Source organism: Rousettus aegyptiacus, unplaced genomic scaffold (genome assembly GCF_014176215.1).
Source record: "Rousettus aegyptiacus isolate mRouAeg1 unplaced genomic scaffold, mRouAeg1.p scaffold_m13_p_10, whole genome shotgun sequence".
NCBI classification, from domain to species: Eukaryota; Metazoa; Chordata; class Mammalia; order Chiroptera; family Pteropodidae; genus Rousettus; species Rousettus aegyptiacus.
The window spans coordinates 78,648,814-78,672,937 of record NW_023416285.1 but is presented as its reverse complement, the minus strand read 5'-3'; the positions used below and the strand labels follow the sequence as shown (position 1 = coordinate 78,672,937).

At 34.8% G+C, this 24,124-nt stretch overlaps 1 protein-coding gene across 5 annotated transcripts in view; it reads right to left on the bottom strand.

Moving 5' to 3' along the window:
* EPC1 (enhancer of polycomb homolog 1) overlaps window positions 1–24,124 on the bottom strand; it is an 89,739-nt gene that overhangs the window by 27,690 nt on the left and 37,925 nt on the right. The gene's annotated exons all lie outside the window — the stretch shown is intronic.

The following is a 24,124-nucleotide window of genomic DNA, read 5'->3' as shown; positions in this document are numbered from 1 at the left end:
AAAAAGTTTTAAACATCTGAATTTATTGTATGAAGAAAGCAGGCTACGGATAAAAAATATTACTGATTCTAATCTATTTAGTACTTTCACACAAATGATCTTCTAAAAGAAGGATAGAGATTATCTCCATTTTCAGTTGATGAAACTGACAGAGTCAAACTCTGTCTTTTGTTTTAAATAATAACCTTTTCAAATGAATTTTGAGACCCTTTTTAAAGTAGTAGAAAAAGTTACAAGGAAGTTTGTGACTCTTGGCAAGACTTCTATTATCTGCTGAAGTCTTCAAAATCTGTTTCCTCCAGTAAGAAGAAAATAGAATTTGCTTTATAGGGTTGGTTAAAGATTTAAGAAAGATAATCTCCCGAAGTTTGACCTCTGATTAAACTTCGTTTAGAGTATTTCTTCCATGCAATAAAGTCGTATTTACTAATCTTTCCCTTTACTGTTTTGTCATGCTTAATAACAGGTATAAATTGTACAGTCACAAACTAGGGTGTGTAAACGAATATTCTTTTTTATAATGTAATTTGATCTTTGATTCAGACTGCCTAGGGCTGCCGGGAGCCGGGGATGGGAGGGATGACCATGGGAAACTGTATCCTCTCACACTTGGGTGTAGTCTGTTGTCATGTCTACCGGCCCCCAATGCTCACTGACATAGGGTGCTTCTGTGTACTTTTCTAGTCTGATACCCTCAAAAGCCAAGAGAAATTTTTCTTTGATCTACTCCATCCCCCACATACATCAAACTCAAGGAGTGGGGAAGTGAGGCACATTTAGTCTTAATTTACATTTTGTTCCTAATTTAGAAAGCTTAACCTATCATTGTTTCTTTGTGTAGGTGAACATGTGAGACACACAATTTATCTTTTTTTGTATTGGGTGAGATATCAAACCACCTAATGTCATACATAAAATCATCTCTTTTCCTTAATGATTAAAAATGTCCCTTTATCAAAGAACAAATTTCTCTTGCACTTTAGGAGTATTTTCAAGCTCTTTTCTCCTCTCTGCTAAAATGTCTTCTGTGCCAGTATTTAATGTGTTTTAAATAGGGTAGTCTTATATATTTTATTACCTGGTAAGAAGGCACTTCACCCCACATAATTCTTTTTCAGAATTTTCTTGGAAAGCTCATTTATTTTCCTAGATGAACCATAATCAAATTTATTTCCTAGGTGTAAAATGGGATCCCAAAGGTCGATTTTTATAGGCAAGATAGTATGGTGGTGAAGAACATGGGACTTTGCAATTAAGAGTGCTCTGGATCTGAATGTTGGCTCCACAGATTACCAGTGCTACAACTTCGAGATCTGGTACAAGAATTTTACCCAACAAGTTTTATTACCTGTATGATAATAGCATACCTAACATATGAGACTGTGTTAAGATAAAATGCCTAAGACATACTAAGTACCCAAAACATGGTAGCAAATGTATGCCTTTCAATATAAGAGGCAGAAGAGTTTTCCGTATGCTTAGTTACCATTAATAACCTTTCTAGTATAAACAGTGTTCTGTAGAAAGATTTTTTCCGTATGTTTATATCTCTTTTCCATAACTGTAAAATCAAATATTTATCAATATTAGAGTGAATATTTACTGCTTTAAAAAATCTTATATGTAGTTTTTTGTTTTATGAAATAAACACAATTTTCTCATATCTTTAACAGCCAAGAAAATGACTTCCCTTGAACACATGGAGGTTAGGGGTGAGGTGTCAAGATGTGTACAACACACTTTTAAATGGTTCAATCAAAAAATATTTTATTATAGAATAAAAAATACTGCAAAACATTAGTTATTGAATCTAGGTTGAGAGTATATGGTTGTTCATTGTATCATTTCTTCAGCTTTTCTGTAAGTTTGAAAATTTTTGTAATAAAAAGTTAAAGAAGAATAGGGTACTGGGAACCAAAATGTGTATAATATATAACAAATTGGTTAAGTTCTTCTCTAAGTCTTAAAATCCTTTCTCAACAACTGGGATATAACTATAACCTTCTATATCCCTATTTACTCTCTCCTCATGTATGCCTGAGGACTCCAAGACAGGAAGGAGACCAAGCAGAGGTCTGTGTGGCCGGAGCATGGTAAGTGACGGGGGAGAAGGACAAATCCACTTGCACAGGAGGTTAGCATCAAATCCTGCAGGGTCATGGGTCATGTTAAAGGTTTGTGCTTTTGCTAAAACCAATAGTGGCTGAAGGTTTTAAAAGATCACCTTGGTTGTTGTATAGAAAGTGGACCATAGTCTATAAAATGGAATATGTGTAATCTTTAAATAGTTCATAATAATATTTAATGACGTGAAAAAAAACACATCAATTTGTTAATAAAACAAATATGAAAACTGTATGTTCAGGATATTTGTTTAACTTTTTTTAAAAGAAAAAGGCACAAGTGAACATACGTATATACAGAAAACGTTCTAAAAGCAGATGTGCATATATGTAACGATCCGCTATACTCCTTTATTCCTTTCCCCGTTTTATTTTTTCATAGCTCTTACCATCCTCTGACATGTCATACACTTGGTTTATTGTTGTCACCCTTTCCTCTCCATCCTTCCCCCGATCTTAATGTAAGCATCGTGAGGGCAGAGATTTTCATATTTCTGTTCAGTGCCAAATAGCCACCTTAAAACAGTGCTGGTGCTTAAATATTTGTTGAATAGATAAATATGTATGTACGTATCTGTGTATGTACATACATATGTATGCACATACATGCATGCGTGCACATATACATAAGAGTTTCAAAGTATATACACCAAAAAGTTAACAGATTATCTCCAGGTGGTACAATTTTGAAATGCATTTCTGTAATTTTATTTTCCATATTTTCTAAAATGTACTTGTACTACTTTTTGACAAAAAATTTTGAATTCATTTCACTAGATTTTCTAAAATACAATGATAATGTCTAAGACAAATTATTTGGATTAATAAAACCCTTCCCATTTAAGTCAGTTTAGTTTAGGAGTAAAACATTATAATGGAAGCAACCTAGTTGTCTATCAATAGATGAATGGATAAAGATGAGGTTGGTATATTATTCAGTAATAAAAAAGAATGAAATCTTGCCATTTGCAACACCATGGATGCACCTAAAGGGTATTATGCTAAGTGAACTAAGTCAGAGAAAGACAAATACCTTATGATTTCACTTATATCTGGAATCTAAATAACAAAACAAATGAGCAAACAAAACAAACAAAAACAGACTCAAGTATAGAGAATTGATGGTTGCCAGGGGAATGGGTGGAAAAGGTGATGGGAAATAAGAGATACAAACTTCCAGTTATAAACAAGTCATGGGGATGTTAATGGACAGCACAGAAAATATAGTCGATATCGTTAATAACTCTGTATGGTGACACATAGTTACCAGATGTATCACGGTGACCATATTGTAAGGTATATATATATGTAGAATCACTATGTTTTAAGTACACCTGAAACTAATGTAATATTGTATGGCAACTATACTGTAATAAATAAATTTAAAAAGTAAAACATCAAACAAATAGTAAGATATTATACATATACCTTTCTAGGTAATGAAAGTATTTTTAAAATCCCAAACCATATACATCTATTTCTAAGAAACAATGTTAAATTACATAATAGCAACATTAAACTATAAGTAAAAATGAGATTTTTGTTTTAAGTGAGAAAACGCAGAATGGTGAAGCCAAATAACAAATGAAATAGAATGATTTCTGAATTCAGTTCAATAAATTATTGAATGCTTTGATTAAATACCTAAGATGATTGAACTCTAAATTACAATTGTATAAAAAGTTAGATGTTCCCTGAAGGTAATATTTGTCCATGAAATTTTAGAATAAATCGATTTGTAGCACTGAGTATACCAGCATTCCTACACTGTGTTCATTGGAATATTTAATTTCAAATTATCAACATATAGTTCAATAAAGAGTCTGACAGTATAAGAAAAAAAAGCAGAGAATGCTGGATTCTAAATTTAGATTTTTTTTCACCTTAGGACTTCTGAGAGATTTTAACATGCTAATGTATATTGTGGTTCTTCATTATTCCAAACCTATGACCACAGAATCATTCTTTCAGAAAATTAATAATAATAGTTTATGGACAACTTTTGTAATACAGTTTGGGAAATGCTGGTATAGAACAAAAATTAGAGATATGGAGCAAAACATCCTGGTTTAAGTCTGTTCATTAGTTAACTCAATCTATATTTACTGAGTGCCAACTATGTGCCTGGCACTGGGAATGACAAGGGTCAATAAAACAGACACTCTGACACTGCAGAGCTTACACTCTAGTAGTGGAGATGCACTAATAAAATAGTCCTAAAAATAAACTGTAAAGTGTGATAAGTGCTATGAAGGAAAAGTACAATGTGCTAAGGGGAAATATAAATAGGAAAGGGATTTCAAGGACAGTATTACTTTCACTAGTGCAAAATAACATTTAAGTTAATATGTGCAGGAATGAAAGCTAGCTAAAAGATTATTTTAAGATAAGGGAATAAGCTATGTTTGAAGACCACTCACTAGTTTGACACTTCGGGTAAGTACAGAGTCTTTATGTTGCAGAATATTTATAGTAATTAGGCTCAGTTGCAATTTAAGAGTTAATCACCAAAACACCAAGAACAATTCTTTTTTTCATAAAATAACAGAGGCATAAATTCAAGTAAGTCTGACCTTACAGGAAACAAACCAAATAAAATCAAATCATCTGAAGAATTCTTTAATATTTAATCTTACATAAAATAGAATCAGATGAACCCTAATTTATTAAGCAAATAACTTAAAAAGCCTGTTGCACTGCAAGTAATCACAGGTGTTTTCTATACATAGCCATATGAACAATAAAAGAGGACCTTAAAAAGACCGAACAATCATCTTTAGAAAGTTCAGAGGCGCACTTTCGTGTCTCTTTGATTACTTCGGCCTGCCTAGTGCACTGGAAGAACATGGGCTTTAGACAGAAGCACGAGTAAGAACCTTCGCTTCCACCCACAATGGCTAAAACTGAAAGGACTGATGACATTAAATGACAGTGAGGAATTGGAATAACTAGAACTCTCATAAACTTAGTGAGAAAAAGGTGTAGCAGATCTTATAAAACAAAACACACATTCCACATTACCCAGTAATCCCACTCCTTGGTATCTACCCAAGAGAAATGAAAACACAGGCCCACAAAAAGACTGGAATAAGAATGATCATATGGTTTATTCATAATAGCTCAGATAAGTAAATTGTGGTATAAAAACAATGGAATACCACACTCAGCAACGAGAAGGAACAAACTATTTACACATATAACAGGTAAATCCTCAAAACATTGTGATAAAAATAGCTTTACACAAGACAGTTCATACTCTTTGAGTCCATTTATAAGAAGTTTTAAAACAGACAAAATTAATCTATGGTGAAAAAAATCAAAACAGTAGCTTCTCCTGGAGCATGGGGGCAAGGATTGACTGGAAAGGGGAATGAAGGAATTTTCTAGGTAATGTTCCATATCTTGATGGGGGTTGGGTTATGTAACTATATAATTTTTGTTAAAATTCAACTAATATAAATATTTGTGAATTTCTTCGAATGAAATTCAATTGCAAAAGAAAAAAGTAAACACATACTGAACTCTAGCTAATAATATATATATGCTAAAGTATTTAAGGAAAATGCACTGATGTCTGCAATTTATGTTGAAATGCATCAAAAAATAAGATGGACTGATAAATGAGTTGCATAGATGTGTGACAAAGCAGAGTAAAATGTTAATGGTAGAATTTAACTTGTGGGTTTATAGGTGGTCATGGTAAAATTCTTGAAATGTTACTGTATGTTTGAAATTTTTCATAATAAAATGTTGCAAAATATGATGAAATCTCTCCTCTCTCAACCCCAGAACACTCACTCTATTCCTTTACCCTACTTTATTTTCTTCTACAGCATTTATCATCTTACAGATTATCAAATTAATTATTGATTTGTCTGTCTCCTCTCCCCAGAATATAAGATCCATGAAAGCAGGAATTTGGTTTTTGCTCTGCTTTACTCTAGAGGTCTAGAATTGCACATAACATATACAAATATCAAAAAAAATCTGTTGAATAAATAAGCCAGTAAATTGTACCAGTTATTTAAGGTCCACAAATTGTTCTGGTTTGGAATAGATTTCATAAAATACTAAGGTTAAATTTCACAAAAGCAAGGAAAAATTAAAACGAACACATTTTGTTTTTGTAGTTAAAATAGTTGAAGAAAGAATATTTAGCAAGAAAAAGCAATTCAATATTTATTTTTTACATGAATGGTAAAAGATCCTAAGACTAGTTCCCTCTACCCCTGCTCCCACATAAAGCTCAGTACTTAGAAATTATTTCTAGGGTAAAAAAACAATAAGGGAAGACCATTGCTAAGATACAGGTAAAATAGTCTAGTCTTATTACTTCTTTTCAGTTTTAAATACTTGTCAGTTTAGTACTTTCCTTACAAAATATTCAGGACATAAAGTTACTAAGTAGCATGGTCAAAGGCAGCCCTAGGAAAAATTGTTTAATTTTGATTCTTGCCTTCCATGTCCATTATTCGTATTCCTCACATCCCTTTAGACTGGGTTGTTCATGCTGTACTTACTAAGAGCCTATACGCCTAATGTGATGTTTGGCAATGTGAAGGCAAAGAGACTAAAATTAGTTTATTTTTATTCTCATAAAAGTCACAATCTCATTGGAATATTTCCCAAAAAATCAAATTTAAAAAGGCTCAAAAAGCTATTGGTTATAATCTTTATGGTGATGATTTCTACACCTCCAATGTATCCCTGAGAGCTGGTCATCTGCCATTATTTAATACCTTTTATAACGCATATAGTCAAATAAAATTCTAATGTCGTTTCTCATTTTTGGGGGGAGGGGTGGGTTAACATCCTAAAGCAACAGCACTGAATAAATTGAACAATTTAAACTTGTCTAAAATTAAACATGTTTAGATAATCTGATACAAAAGCTGTATCAAGACTTACTTAGTCCTTAGCCCTTGTACGTACTTAGTCTTGCAATTTCATCCATTATCATTGCTTTAATCACTATTTGTATGCTTGTGACGTGACTCAAAATCTTAATTTCTAGCTCAGATTTCTCATGAACTCTAGGCACATATACAAAGACTTTTTACCATATGTCCCACAGGCATATCTCATGTGACATCAACATCCCCATCCACTGATTCTCCACATCTGTCCCCCCTCTTATTTTACCTATTTCAGTGAACTGAACCATCATATGGCCAGTCACCTAAGCCAGAAGCCTTGATTTTTCCAGCTACCTCTTGCTTTCTGCTTCCCCATTTCCAAATCAGGCACCAGATCCTATAGATTTCTCATTCATTTTATATCTAGAAATTATTCAGTACTTTTTCATCCCATTGTTACAGTTCAGGTAGCAACCAGTCTCTTTATTCTCCTTGCTCTCTAATTCCCTTCTACAGCTACTCCCAGTGGTCTTTCTAAATGAGTTTGATCACGTCACTCTCATATTTAATCGTTGGCTATCTATTTATTGCCTTCGTGAAATTCAAACTTCTTGGCATGGCAAATGGGTCCTTTGCAATCTTGCTCTAGCAAATTCTTCCAGTCCAACACCTTACCAACTTTCTACCCTAAATTTCACACTGGCCATAGGCATTAACAGAACTTTCTAGTAACACCTATAGATTATGTTCCTTGTCTTTAAGTCCATCCGAACCTCTGTGTATTTTTTAAAATTCTACTAAGATGTCCACCTCTATTTTACAAAGTCTTTCCTAACTATTATATAATACTATCATAATGGTAACACAAAACAGGAAGGGGTGATTTCTTGAATGTTTATTTCATAAAGATTCAATTAAAATCCCTATGAAATTGAAAACTGAGCAAGTCAGAATCCAGAAAAAAAACAAATGTTTCCTGATAAAGTTTTCACACCTACATTACCTGCCCCACACATACCAGAAGGGGCAGGCACAACAGAGAAGGGGGAATACCCAGATAAGAACAAGCTCAATAATTAGGTATTTTCAAAAGGCATTTATCTTGGATAAAATATTAATTTACTTGGAAGAAATGACTTTGTAAAGTCTTTCTTAGCTTTAGATTACAAAGCTTTAGGCTTTATTACTATGCCTATAAATTCATCTTTCCAGAATTAATAGCTAACATGTACTAAGCATTTATCATATGCTAGGCCTGAGCTGCACAAATCTTACATGATTTAAAGCTCATAACAATACTATTATGGTATTACAACTATATGTATGTAGAAAAAGAGGTGGCAACTATCATCCTTATTTCAAAGATCAATAAATTTACCTAGGTTTATTCATAGTTAGCTGGATTTAAACCCAGCTGTGACTTGAGTGTGAGCTCTTAACCTCACTATATTGACTCTCAAAAAGTAGATTCCCTACAGATTGCTAATTAGTTGCATGGAAAAACTAGTAACTATGTAGTGGAGAAAATGGACCATAGCTTGACTGGGTGATCAAAATTATCTGTGTGCCTCCAGATGTGATACTGTGAGAACACAACATCCTTTATCTAATACTCTAGCTCGGAATGAAAAACCTGAATCTGAGAAAACATCAGACAAACCCCAAATGATATTGCTTTATTAGGAAAAAAAAAATCAAAGAGACTGTATTTTAAGAAATGTCTACATCATAAAAAATTAAACCCCCACTGACATTTAGGGTCCTGATGTAGGCAACTTACTTATTCTCAAATAATTTGGAAAAAAAATGTGTGTGCATGTGTGACAGAAAGTGTGAAAAAAATAAAGCAAATGGGGCAAAATGTTAGTAGGTATATATGGGTGTAGTATTCTTTTCAACTTTTCTGTTGTTTGAAATTATTTCCAAATATCTTTTTAGGCTAAAAGCAAAAGGAAACAAAGAAAACAAGTAGACTCTGTAAGCAAGAGGAAGAGAGATGAGTACTTCTCTCAGAATTGCCAAAAAACTGCGTGATCTTCAAAAGTCAGTTAAAGTTTATAGCTCTTAATTTCCCTATATAAACCAGATAGTTTCACAATATTACTGTCTTCTGAATAGTAGATCTAGGGATAACATTAGGTGTTATGGGAGGAGTTCTGTATTTAAATAATTTTGGGAAATGCACAGACAAGGATAAACAATGAACAGTTTCTTTACAGAAGAATCCTCACAAATTTTTTATACACCCAAAATGCATCATGATTTTCCAAATGAATAACATAGAAGTCAGCATTCCCTAAGTATTCACTGACCATTGTTAGTGTGATTTATCTTAATGTTTTCTGAGCCCAAGTCTTTAGTTTTCAGTATTAAAAAGCATGGTAAGCATTAAAATAAAGTTGTAACATTAAACTGTGGTATACAAAATCCATTTTTCTTCTATAACTTTGGGACTCTACTGCTCAACTTGTACTGAAGTATTTTTCATTAAGTTGATTTTTAAAAAGGGGGGCTGTATTTAAACTATGAAATCTCTTTAAGAACAGAACTCCCTTTTATGGACAGTAATAAAGACTAGGGGTTGGCAAACCACACCCTGGGGGGCAAATTTGGCCCACCACCTTTTTGTTAATAGTTGTTACTAGAAAATAGCCACACTTGTTTGTTTACATACTGTCTATGGCTTCTTTGGCCCTACAGCAACACAGCTGAGTAGTTGTAACAGAGACTGTAAAGCCTGCAAAGACCAAAATATTTACTGTCTCTTTACAAAAAAGTTTACAGACTCTTGATATATAGTCACAGTTATTTATACTGTTTAATTGTTAAGATTCAGCAGTTTGACTGTGGTAAGGTGGACCACTGACAGACACTAAAGCATGTTCTACTATTTACATAGTGAAAATGACAGAGAGAAGAGGGACGTTAGTTATTAAGTAAAAGTTTTAATTACTATGTTCAGACCTTATATTAGGCAATCTGTATTCTGAAGATGTATTATTATCGCTATTTTATAGGGAAAGTGAAGCTCAATAAGATAAGTCACTTGCCCGAAGTGGTGGAAGTAGTATTTGGATTGAGGTCTGACTCCAGAACCTCATGGTCTTTCTACTGTAGCTTAATTCCTCCTCCTTCTTGTCTTCTTTTGCCTTCCCCATGTATGGCTGAGTTCTGGCTGGTACTCAGGGGGAGGGCTCAGAATACTAAGAGAGAAGCAGAAAGGACTTTAAATAACTAAAGAGATGAGCAATAGCATCTTGGCTACAAGGGTCACTGGGAAACGACAACCAGATAAATTAAGAAAGTAACAGCAGATTTCCTAACTTCTCTGATAGGATTCTCTTTAGAGTACTTTACTAGATTAAAGTTCATAAAGCTTAAGTGCTAGTTATACGCAGGAACCCTGAATATGAAGGATGGGAGCTGAGGAAGATTAAGACACAAGAGGGCCAAAACAGGGAGGACATATGCTTCCGTTTAACTATTCTTAATTGCCTATCATCCCTACATGGATAGAGGTTCATGGTAAAGGGTAAAGTATGTTTTTCTTTAATAAGCATTGCTTTATCTTGCTGAATGGACAATATAAAAATAATAAAATTTGTTATTTTTTCCTCTGGAATCCCAATACATTGCTTATTATATCTTTAATAACACATTTACCAAATATGGAAACAAAATAATCTCTTTACAGAAATAATTAGTAACATCAGTTTCCTTCTAAGAAGGGAATCAGCTTTAAATTAAAAGGAAATTGTGAAAGAATTCACTTGGTTTTAGCAGCATTTTATTTAGGTACTATTATAAGACCTACCATAAAAGAAGTTAGAGGATACTAAATGATTTACTACCCCAGAGAGATAAGGACCTATGTGATGAACTAAGGCGGAAACAAAGTCTCAGGTCATACTAAATATGACCATCCCGTTCTATCAAAAGTAACAACTTTATCTACTGTTTTAACTGCCAATGTAGCAATCAAGACTTAGCTGTTGTTACATTGCTGTTATTAATACTTTGTTTTACCCATCAAAAGTATAAAACTTTAGGGTTTGTACGAATGCTAAGATTTGTGCATTTAAACTGTGGAAAATACTATAAAATGGCTAGTACAGAAAAAAGTGATAATTCATACATTGTACTTATTATTACTCACTTCAAATTAAAACTAATTTTACAAAATGTTCTTTTCTTAACAAACACCAAGTCCCTTGGTTTCACCAAAACCATAAAACTCCCAGAGTAATCTCTGAAGTTGTACCTTCCAGTAGTGGCTAAAAAAAAATAAAAGTAGTTTTCATGGTCTCAAAACTTTCTCGTTCAATTATATAGTTGTTTCTTTCAAAGTCACTCCCCCTTTATTTAAAGTAACTAACATAGTGGTAAATGAAAAATCATATTTCATAATTTCAAATTATTCTAGTGTGTTAGTGGGCACCATAAATTTTCTTGCATGTGATTATTATAGAAATAAAATCTGAACTTTATTAGAATACTTTGTATTCAACAGGAAGACATATGAAAGGTATACTATTTAACAACATGCATCCTGATGTCAGAAACCTGGACTGGAACCCCAATTCTGCCATTCACTAATTATGGCTTAACTTAGCACACTCTTTAGTACATTTACTAGCTCTTTGTAATATAAATAATGAAACCAATGTAATGTTTTCCCCTTATTAGTAAAGAGGAGAGAATGATACTTAATTTATAAGGTTGCATTGAGGATTACTTGAAATCATAATGCCCTGGAATTGTTTCACCACAGCTATATATGAATCAATAAATCAGTAAGACTAATTCTAATTTACCCTTTATTTTCTTAAAAGATATCCTTTCTCTTAGTAATCCTACAAAAGAAGACATTTTAAACCTCCCATGAATTTTTTTTTTGGTAGACTGTCACTGTTAAAATAATTCTAACCTCTGAAGATAATCAAACCTCATTATAGAACTTAAGGATTCTATATAACAAATTAGGCACCATATTATAGTCAGTCACTTTTTCAGCTTTCACTAGAGAATGAAATCTCTCTACACTTTGAAAGTACAAAATAAGAAAAAAAATAGAAAAATGTATTGTAGTCATAAGGAAGCCTGGTTCTCCCAGCTTTCCTGATCATCAAATTAATGGTAGGAATTAATTTCAAAGATTATTTATATCACACACTTCATCCCAGAATGGGTATGAGATTTTAAAACTTTTAAAAAATTAAAACACTGGAAAATTTAAAAACTTTTAATGCTATCTGAAATAAGTCTGGTTTCCTCTTTTCTACTGAAATGAGATAAAAATGCATAACTTTAATATGGGGGAGAAGGGGAAATCATTGTAAAACTTGAAATATACCTACAGTAGTTTCAGGTCTAATCCTAACACATTTAAATTATTATCTCTTTAGTTGGTATTTACAAACATTAAAGAAGGGAAATTATGTTCCTTCTTGCAAAGGTCTTTCAGCTCATATAAACACAAATTCTCTTATTTCATAGCAGAGATGAAGTAACTACACTAAATAAAGCTTCCAGATATTATTTAAGTTTCCTACAAAAATATTAAGGAAACTATGCTAAAAATTTGTGTCATCACAGGAGGTGCATTAAATTTGGTCAGAGTGAAAGGATGATTCTTCTACATCTAAACAAGAATAACTAATGTACTTTCAAGATCTCCTTTCAAAGCAACAAACTGTGGCAAACACTGCCAATTGTTTTTAAACTCTATGAAGGCAAATTAACTTTCTAGTAATAAATGGGAGCGGAGAACTAATGTTACCCCAGTACTTAATTAGGAATGTGTTTACTTCAATCTGATCATGACAAAAAAACTATGCTTCCTAGTATTTTTACTATAATCTGACAAAACCATGGTCAGAATGTAAAACTTACTTTTTACAAGGAGTGAAAGATAGATTAAGAATGGCCTACTGAAGCTACACCTCTTTTCCGTCTTCACAAATGTCTTCCAAAAATGAGGACAGTTAGCACACTGCCAAAATGCAAGGAGCTGTAGGTCTGATTCTACAATATCCTCTTTCCTCATGTTCTTTCTCCAATACACAAAAACGAATGCTGAAAGTGTAATAGATAGTCTTTAATTCTGTTCATCAAATTATTTCTGGCTGCTTTCCAGGCACACACAATGATTTATTTTCTCGCCCTCCTGTGGTTGTTGGTCCTAGGTGACTAATTCTGGCCAATGAGTTGGTAGTCAAAGAGTATTACGTTATTTCTGTCTCAGAGTATTTAATCACTGGTTCAAGATGTGAAATCCTTCAAATGCTACTTCTACCTTTCACGTGTTTGGGATGCTGACTGCTATATCAGCCTGGTTCCCACCTAATCCATGAAAAAATGTGACATTAACAAAAAATAAACTTTTGGAGTTGTTATCACATCATAACCTAGTTTACCTGTATGACATAAATTGTTCCCAAAAGTGGGGTACTGTTATAACACAAATACTAAAATATATGCCATCATTAGTCTAGGGGCCAAGAAGCAAGGAAACTTCTCAGAGGCTAGAAGGATGACAATCCATATTAGGCAATATGAAATATTTGGTAAAAGTCAGTTATGATAACGTGAAAAGATGATAATGTAGCTTTCCAGAGAAAAGGTTTAGTTTTAAAAACTAAACATTAAAATGGTGCATTAGTTGTTGTTTGGTATTACAAAAAACATTTTAAAAACTGATCAATTTGAACAATAAAATGCATAAAAGAAAACAGGAACTAAACTCAAGGACCTTGGACTTAAAGGGGATTTTATGAATTTGACCTCAAAGGCAAGGGAAGTAAAAGCTAAAATAAATGAATAGTATTATACCAAATTAAAAAGCTTCTGCTCAGCAAAAGAAATCGTCAACAAGGTAAAGAGAAAACCATCCGAATGGGAAAATATATTTGCAAGCAACATCTCTGATAAGGGCCTAATATCCAAAATATACAAAGAACTCATACAACTCGATAACAACAACAACAACAACAAAAAAAACAATCAAAAATTGGGCAAAGGACCTGAACAGACACTTCTCCCTAGTGGATATACAAATGGCCAACAAATATTTGAAAAGATGTCAACATCGCTAGCTATTAGGGACATGCAAATCAAAACCATAATGAGATACCACCTCACAACTGTTAGAATAGCTATAATCAACAGGACAATAACAATTGTTGGAGAAGATGTGGAGAAATAGGAACCCTCATATACTGCTGGTGAGACTGCAAATTAGTACAGCCACTATGGAAAACAGTATGGAGGTTCTTCAAAAAACTAAGAATTGACCTACCACATGATCCAGCAATCCCTCTACTGGGTATATACCCCAAAGACTTGAAAACCCATATCCAAAAAGATATCTGCACACTGGTGTTCATTGCAGCATTATTCACAGTGGTCAGGACATGGAAGCAACCAGTGTCCTATGATAGATGATTGGCTAAAGAAGCTGTGGTACATATATACAATGGGATATTGCTCAGCCATAAAAGATGAAATACTGCCATTTGCAACAATGTGGATAGACCTTGAGATAATCATGCTAAGCGAAATAAGCCAGACATAAAACAGTTTAAAATCACAGGATATCAACTTATATGTGGGATATAAACCTAAAAGCAACAAATGAATAGGACAAACAAACAGAGACTCATGGACATGGACCATAGACTAGTGGTTGGTTACCAAAGCAGGTAGGGGGTAGGAGAGGAGGGGGGAGGTAGATGTGGTAAAGGGGGGTCAAATATAGGGGTATAGGGGGATCAAATATATGGTAGCTGAAGGAAACTGGATTTCGGCTGTAAACACACAATAGAATATACAGATGTCAAATTATAATGTATACCTGAAAATTATAATTGTATTAACCAGAGTTACCCCAATAAACTTAATTTTAAAAAAGTAAAACAAAAAATAACCCCAAAACCTGATTAGTTTGTAAACAGGAATGTGAGTCCAAAAATTTGGGGACTTGCAGTGTTTGAAAAGTGCTTTTCAACCCAAGCCATAAATGTAAAAAAATTCAAGAAGGCATTTGACTAACAAAGAAAGAATAATCAATCTTGAGGGTAAAGTTCGAATCAAGGGTACAGCCATGATACAGTTAAAGCATTTGAATGAATTAGAATCTCAGAGCAGAGACCCAGTTAAAACTGTGACACCCATTTAATACTTCTAGTTGAACAAAACGCTCAGGAAAAAGACTGAAAGACACACTAAGGGTGTAGCTCTTCCAACAAGTTAATAGGTATGGCATTAGCATTTAAGAGACAGATAGACATCTAATAAAAAATTGTGAGTACAGGTTATTGGTATACTGAGCTAAATGGAAACACATTAGAAGCCCACAAAGTTGTGCTGCCAACAAAGAAAAACCAAGAGCCCAGATTACAATCTGACTGATTTAAAAGTACACTTTGGTCTCCAACCTTCTACAGGCAGGAAGCAGGCTATAAAGCCCCAAAGCCTAAAGGGCATATTTTCCATTACCTATGTCAGATGAGGATAAGAAAGATGACAGAAAATGAACGATCTCCTAGATATCTATGCCAAGAGCCACAGTAAGTAATGCACTGGGTAGCCGCTCCAGGAGCGTGCCTAAATAATATTACCCGCATCCAGGGGAGGGGACCCTTATAAAGTCAGTCTGGTGGGACTTTTGAGTTGCTATGGATTAGGGACTGCCTGTTTCCCTCAATCTTCCTTTATCCAAATGGGAGTGTCTATTGTGGTTATCATATCCCTGTTACTCTAATGTATATTGGGGGGGTGTGTCTTCAGGGGTAAGGGAGTGCAGATGATATTTTCATGCAGAGATCTCCAGATCAAGAGGAAACACAAACCTGATGTAGAGAATTGTGTATACCACCCACAAATCCTAACACTTGAAACTTGATGCTATTTATAGCTGGGATTTCCAAGCTGGATTCACTGGGGAGGAGATGAATATATTTTGTCTGTGGAAGGAGTGACCCAGATCTTTCGTGGACCAGAGGGCAGATCTGTCATTAGTGTTGTTTGCCAAATATTTTTGTTCTCTGCCTTCTAGTCATATGATAGAATTATACCTCCCAGTCCCTTTGTGCTTAGGTAGAACTATATGGCTTTCTTCTGGTCATTGAGTTTTGAGCTAAGGTGACATGTAACTTACAGACAGAACATCTGAATAATTGATACAAGATATGAGGTATTCCAGAGCTCTTGCCTCTATTACAGTGTCCAGCAATGTCCAAGATGGAGGCTGCTCTGTCAGGTGGATCCTACAGCGAGGTCATGTAGAACGGACCCCCAAATGAACACAATAGGCAATGCAGTGTTAGGAATTAATCTGTTATAAAGCCACTAAGATTCTAGGATTGCATGGTTACGGCACAACTTTGCTCATCCTGTTTGTTAAGTGGAGGAAAACCCTTAATGCCAGTGAACATGTGAGTCAGAGGCAAGTTAATACAACAACTAGTTCAAGTTCCTTCTATATATGATAAAAGTAGGATCTAGTAGTTAGGTGATTTGTTTAATCACATAGTAAGAACATGGTAGAAAAATCTGATGGAGCTATCATTACCCTCAGATAATTCTAAATTATAGTGGGAGTTATGCTTCTCATCTTAAGCTCTGGGATAGACTGAGCTAGAAACATATGAATAAATTAACAGGCCAATCCAATCATTCATTTAAAAAATAATGGAGGCATTAAGCTCTGAAGCTAAAGGTACTTTGAGCTTACAGTATTGTGGTAAAGATTAATCAAATTACCGCATAAATGAAATGGAAGTTTAAACAGTAATTACTAAGAAAGATATAATTATTATGGGAGTATGTAACAGACCTATCCTAATGGGTAGATACCTAAGGAAGTGACCTTGAGCTGAGATCTGAGAGATCAGTGAAAGATTACTAAGCCAACCCACAGAAGAATATTTCGGTACTTGGGAATAAACGAGAATTGATCTTGTTGAAGGAAACTTGAAGGCTTTTGGAGGAATCAAAAGGAGGTACAGGCAAGGTTACGTGAGGCCTAGTTTATAGGCTACTTTCACAGAGGAACACCAGTGTTACATGTTTATATCACAAAGGCCCCAGTAATACTTTTAGAAGATATACGTATATTAGGAGTAGTGGTCATTTTGTTTCGTGACACTTCATATAGTAAACATTAGATTACATTCCACATTTTCCAAATGATAAGGCAGGCTATCTAGTGGAAATTTTCTAGGTCTGACTCTTAGAAATCACAAATGTTTTTTACTCAAACTTAAGATTTATTCCAGGAAGAATTTAAGGTAGCTGAGCCCAGAAATAAGGAATATTATAATTATTTAACTGGTTTCTTGCTAGTGATACAAAATATTAGGCATTCTTGAGAAATGAATTTTAAATATGAATAACAATTAAGAATGTTATAAAAACCTAGTCCTAAAAATATAAAGATCAGGAAATATGTTAATCTATCAGAAGCATTTTAATCTGTCCCATCTTCGAAAATAAAATTTTTGTCACTACAAAAGTTAGGAGGAATTTCTGAAGTGTATTTTACAAAGTTACAACACAAAAGTTCAGACAAAAGATAATACAGAATTCAATGTTGTTTTTAAATAGTGTATGGCAGTGGTCCTCCACCTTTATGGCACCAAGGACCGGTGCTCCTATGAGAATCTAATGCCTGATGATCTGAGGTGAAACCAAGGTGATGATGCTAGCACTAGAGAGCAGATACAAATACAGACGAAGCTCTGCTGGCTTGCCCACTGCTCACCTCTAGGGGCGGGAGGAGGCCTTGGGGACCCCTGGTATATAGAGACACACAAATCAAGGAATATATTTTTATGGAGTTGATTCTATTATTATTTCCTGGTACACTGAAAAATGACTGCTTTTATTTTAATGGGATTGCATTATAAAGAAAATATTCATGAAGGAGAAAAAAATTCACATAGAAGTCTCAAATATAGTGTTAAGATGACACTTATGGTAGATGAAACTTCACAGAAGGTAAAAGAAAAAAAAGGTAATTTTAACCAAAATCTTGATTTTCAAAACTCTCAGATCAGAAAAGGAATTTTAATATAAAAACTTTAAATAATTGATTTCGATTTTACATGATTTTTTACTTATAGTTATTTCAAATGAGGAAAAAAAGATAATTTTTTTACAAGTTGACTTACAAAATTTTATTAGACTTTTGAGTGATAACAATAAACAACTCAAAGTAAAAATAGATATTTCTGATCTTTACAAGAGACCTAAAAAGACTAAGATTATGTTTTATCATATGAATTGTAAGCCCCTTGAAGGAAAAGCCATGTCTGTGGACCCTATAAGATTTAGCATTATATTTTGTAAGTTTAGAAATATTTGATAAATCTACACAATATAGGTACTTTTAGCACAGTGTTTCACAGAACAATTTTAGAAATGCCATGACATTTTCTCAGGCTTAAAATTTTGGCTTTTTAGGATGTCTCACATCCTTCCTAACCTTACAAAAACAAACAAAAATCGTTGCTTTAATTCTACTTTATTAGCCTTACTCCAAAAGCTCAAAGGCAGTTAAAATAGGTGTTTAATTACCATTTTAGAACACATTTATAAAGTACCTGTGTTTTCACACAACTAGTTAAACATTAAAAAAACATTTGTGCCAGAACAATATTGTCTTTAAGATACAACGCTGTTTTTGCTTTCAGAGGGCTTAAACAAAACCATCATATAAAGAAAGTTGTTTTCTAAAAGTGCAGGTGGTTGCTGTCACAGAGCTTGGAAAGGACAAGTCAAGAAAGGCTTCATAAAAGTTGACAGCAAACGAGTTTGTTGAGTAAACATGTGGAAAGGAAAGATGTATGGCATAAATGTGGGAGGGGGTGGTGTAAACAAAGGCAGGGGTGAAGAACTAAGAGGACATTAAGTACAATAGCTCAGTTTATTGTGCAGAGGGCTTGTGGTAGTCAGACACCAAGATAGCCCTCAATGATCCTTACCTTACACCCTTGGGCAGTCCCCTCCCACACTCTACCTTGGTCAGTGTGACCAATAGCATACGGCAGAAGTGATGGCACATCATTCCCATGATTAGGTTGTAAAAGCCTGAGCTTCTGGCTAGGTGCTCCCTTAGCACTTGTACATACCCTTCCTCTTGGGTAATTTGCTCTGAGAAAGCCAGACATCAGGTTTGAAGGACACACAGGCAGTCAGTGGAGAGGTCTATCTGTAGAGGAACAGAAGCCTCTGGCCAACAATGTGAGCCTGGTAACAGACTCTCCAGTTGAGACAGCTGCCAACTGAACGGTGTCTGCAGATACTGAACTAGAACCACCTGGTAAAGCCACTCTCAGATTCCTGATCCTCAGAAACTGTGAAGTTGTTTTAAGCTGCTAAGTTTGGGATAAGTAGTTATGCAGCAATAGATAAGTAAGTTATGTTGGCACTGACAGTCTTCACTGTATAACAGAAATCTAAATTGTTGTGATGGCTTTGGAACTAGACCATGGCCTTTGAGGACAGTATTTATTAGTGAAGAAGCTGTTAATAAAAGCTTCATGGTATTTCATACGGTTAGAGCAGAAAAGTGAGGCAGAGGTTACTGGAAACTAGAAGACAAAGGGTATCTCTATCAGAAAGAGGCGGAAAGTTTAGTAACAGTTACCTTCGGTTAGAAGTAGAAAATTTACCTAATGAACTGGGTTATTTGCTAAAGAGATTTTCAACCAGAGTTGAAATGCTGCCTTTTTTCTTGCATTATATGGTTAAAATTGAGAATAAACAAACTAAAGAACTGTAAAAGAGCCAGGACTTGATGATTTTGAAAATCTGTACTCTCTCTAAATTCTGAACAACACTGAATTTAGCAACAGATTCTGAGCCAAGATCAAATCTAGGGTACTGACAGAAAAACACGATCTATAAAAAATTAAGCCCATGAAATGACTAAAAATCTTCTGTTAAGACCTTAGAAAGATCAGAGATGGTGTCTCTAAGTACTACTATTCAGTTAGACAAGAGGCCTGCTGAGGACAACTATGTGCTTCAAAGATTCTCTCAATCAAATATGGCTAAATTTTAGGAGGCTTAAGGGTGTTTTCTCTCAGCAGAAGCTCAAGGTAGTAAAAGGCTAATTCTCAAAGAGATTACTGGGTGTGGCTTTCGACTAACAGAATGAACCCCAATAAAGTTCATAAAGACTACGAAAGTTTTTAAAAGAATTATATATTCTGAAACATTGCCTCTTTGAACTGAAAGACATGAGATGATGTACAATAAAAAGAGGCATTCAGAGTCCAAAAATTTTGGCAGGAAGCAAGCAAAGAAAACTTAGTAGCAAACACATTCTACCTTTTAATGAAAATGGGAAAGTGAATAGAGGGTAGAACCAAATATACAAAGGGAAAAGTTGAGAGCCTTGGGTAAATTATATCCAGGAATTGATACTCAACCAAGGAACTACCATCATTTGCCTGAATGGATTTCAGAAATGCTAAGTGCTAGGGACTCCTTTTGCTTTTCTCTGAAAATGAATGTTTTATGGTAGTTATCCTAAGCTGGACCCAAAATTGTATACTGGGTATGTGAGGGGGACATGGGCAGGTATCTCTTTAGGTTCTTAGGTTGAGAAAAATTTGTACTTGTGAAGCCTCCACTATACCTGAAATCAATTTGGATGAGATTCCATACTGCAAGCTGATACTGTAATGGGATGAGACTTCTGGGGACTTTGGGAGGGGGGGTGAAAATATTGTGCATGTGGGGACCCAGCCTCTAATGATCTCCATCTCCTGGCATTCATAGCCTTGTGTATTTCCTTTCTATGTTACAGGGCTGGTTTATGTGACCAAGTGAAGGTACATAGCTTCCAAAATTAGGTCGTAAAAGACTGGTTTCTGTCTTGTGTGCTCTCTTATTTGTGCTTTCTTTTGTGTCACTCTTTCCGGGGGAAGCCTGCTGCTGTGCTGACACACTCATGAACAGAGGTCTCCAGTGAGCAAGGAACTGAGGTTATGTGAGTGAGCTTGGAAGTGAAATTCCCCAGACTAAGTCAAACCTTTAGAAGACTGCAGCCCTTAGCAAGAGCTTTAGTGGGACCTCATAAAAGACCTTGGCCCACTATTACTCAGAGGAGCTAGCTGCACCTAGACGGCTAGCTTTCAGAAATTATGGCACAATAAAGTTTTTTTGTTGTTGTTTTAAAGAGCTAAGTGTGGCAATAATCTGTTATGCAGTAATCTAATACAGAGTTTAAGGAAGGGAAAAGACTGGAAATGGAGAGACGGAGGTCAGTAAATCCCATTAAGGAATTCTGACATGTTATTCTACCACGAAAAGAAACAATTTAAGGATTTTTTTATGTCAAAGTAACAATCAGATTCACATTTTTAAAATATCACCCTGATAACTTTGAGGGGGTTAGAAATTTTAAAACTAGAGTGAGGAGACCAATTTAAGAATTGCAAACCTTTCAGAATAAACAGGGCATCCTAATCTTTTAACAAGAATTCTTAGATCCAAATGCATTGATTTATGTGAAGGGCAGCTTTAAGAAATAAAAATCACTAAAATGTATAGAAGCTCTTAAAAAGATTTTTTTTTTTTCAGTTAAAAAATTCTTCAAAACACCATGTATACACCTCAGGTATCCACTGGGAAACTAAGCATGTATTAAGTTGGAAAAACAATCCACTTGAGTTGACATCCTTCTTTACTTAAGGCCATATTTGTTTGATACCTTGCTGAATATCTCACATTCTATCATAAACACAACTAGATATGTATAAAAACTAGTATCCACTCACTACTGAATGACTCCATAACAAAAATCATCTGTCATGAGGAAAATCTATTGAAAAATTTTAAACCTAAAAAAAGCGCATTTCTCCTTCAAGGACTAAAAATGGAACTAAAATAAGTTAAAAACACCTGAGCACTTACTATATGTAAGGAATCATGCTATACACTTTACACAGGATCTTGTTTAATTCTTATACCACACTTAGAGAGACTTGGGCTAAGTAGCACAACCAGAATAGAATGTTAATTGACTAATTTCATAGTTTATGTTTTAAACTCAGTAGTTGTTTCAAATCCTATCAGACCCAATGCTCTTTTTCACTATTCTACTTATATACAATTTTCAAATAATCAATCCAAGGATTGAATTGCAAAACAAATTAATTTATAATAAAATATGTATTTCAACATGTAAGTGCTTGAGGTATGTATCCAGAAGGCAAAATGAGGTAATCACAGATGCTTACATGTCCATAAGAGAATTAACAGGTAAAAAAAAAAAAAAAACAGACTTTATGCAGGCCTATGTTACTGTTGAGTCAAATGCCACAATTGGTGTTGCTAAAGTTATTTCGAAAATGGTAACATCTTCTTCAAAAGTTCTAAACAGTACAACATTCCCTTAATTTATATTTTGTTGTAGTCCTTGAAATTTTAGTTTATATCAAAACTATCTCCCCCGCAAAAAAAAATTTTACACGTAAGATGGAATTAGGTCCTAGGCTCAGATAATTTATAAATAGAATTTCACCTACTGGATGTTCTGTGGGACAGTCAAAAGTCACATGGGCAATTCTTTGTTTTGCAAGATTAGCTTTTGCGTGGTGGAACCTACACTGTTCCTGGCCCCAGCAGGGTCTCCCCAAAATTGAGACAATCAAAAGCACACCCCCAGTTATCCTGAATGTCCTGAAAGTGACAAAATGATACAGTCCCCGTTGAGAACCACTGCAGAGGAAGGAGAATTCTCTCAAGTTCAAAAGTAACCCTAAAGTCTATTTACTGGGTCCTGAAATAAGTGTGCTATATAAAAATCCTGTCTTGTAAAGTTATTTATATAAACATGTAGCAGGAGTGACATATACTCCTTAGAGTTCAAGCCTCCAGTTATATATGTAGTGGGGTTGCCCCTCCTTCAGTCACCATTTTTACCTAGAGGAATAGTACTGTATAGTTCAGAATATCTAGTAGAAAGGTATTTCAAACTCTTCGTGTATCTGAGGTAGGCTGGATACATCTCATCATTCTTCATATCCATTACCAACAAAGTCTAAGACTTAACAGCATCACCCTGACTCTTATCATCATCCTCATCTCAGTATCCAATAATCTGACCCAATCTCTCACCTTTCCCTACTTTCACAAACTTTGCCACTCTGTTCTCTAGAATAAAGATATATCAGTGCACTCCTCTTTATAGTCTCAACTCTTCAATGTTCTCTCATCTTCTTGCCCTGAAGTCTGGCAGTGTCTTCCAAAACCAGTACTTCTGTAACCCTCTCAAGCAGAAGCTGTTTCTCACATTCCACATACCTATTGATGGGCTGTGTTCACCCTCCTTGCTTCCGATTGCTAGTCCCATACCATTACTTCTTTGTAGTCCTTTCGAAAATCATAACCCCTTAGAAATTCATACCATCACTCTCTCTCCCCAAAGCTGTCATATACTCTCTCTTGGTCAGTCACAGAGCTCACAGTCGTCTCAACTACTGTATTTCTGGCATCACTCTTCGTGACAATATTTACATACATAATAACACCTGATATACCATGACCTTCTTACCCGCACTAATCTTTTCTCTACCTCAGCCACTACTTCTGTGCTTATTGCCCTAGACCTTGTCTTCAGTAATTGTGCCACCTCTGTAATCTAAGTTCAACCATCTCACTCTTTAACCATCACTCTCCCAACTAGTTTCACTATTCCAGCACTCCCATTCCAAAAATCTATTCTACAGAGCCTTCTATTTCAATGAATCCTACTACTTCTCCATTCTTCATCAGCTCCCTGATGTTTCTTTCCCTGTTTAGCCAGTTTAGATCCTGTGGTGTATCTAATCTACCTCACAAATACATTAATCTCATCCCTCTCTTCCTTTGTACCTGCTGGGCAAATCTTAGAAAAACCCTACTGCATACCTAACTTTGTGCTTGGACTGAAGTTGAATGCTTACATTCAACTGCCCAAGTAAGCTGACTGATCTCACTTTACTGACCCCTCAGCTAGTTCATCAACATTATTACATTTCTCTCGTAAGTTAGCTTCCCCACACATACCTGTCTCTCTTAAGGTCCCCCTCTCACTCTGAGGTGATGACCTCACCACATACTTCATAGAGAAAATAGAATCATATGATAAAC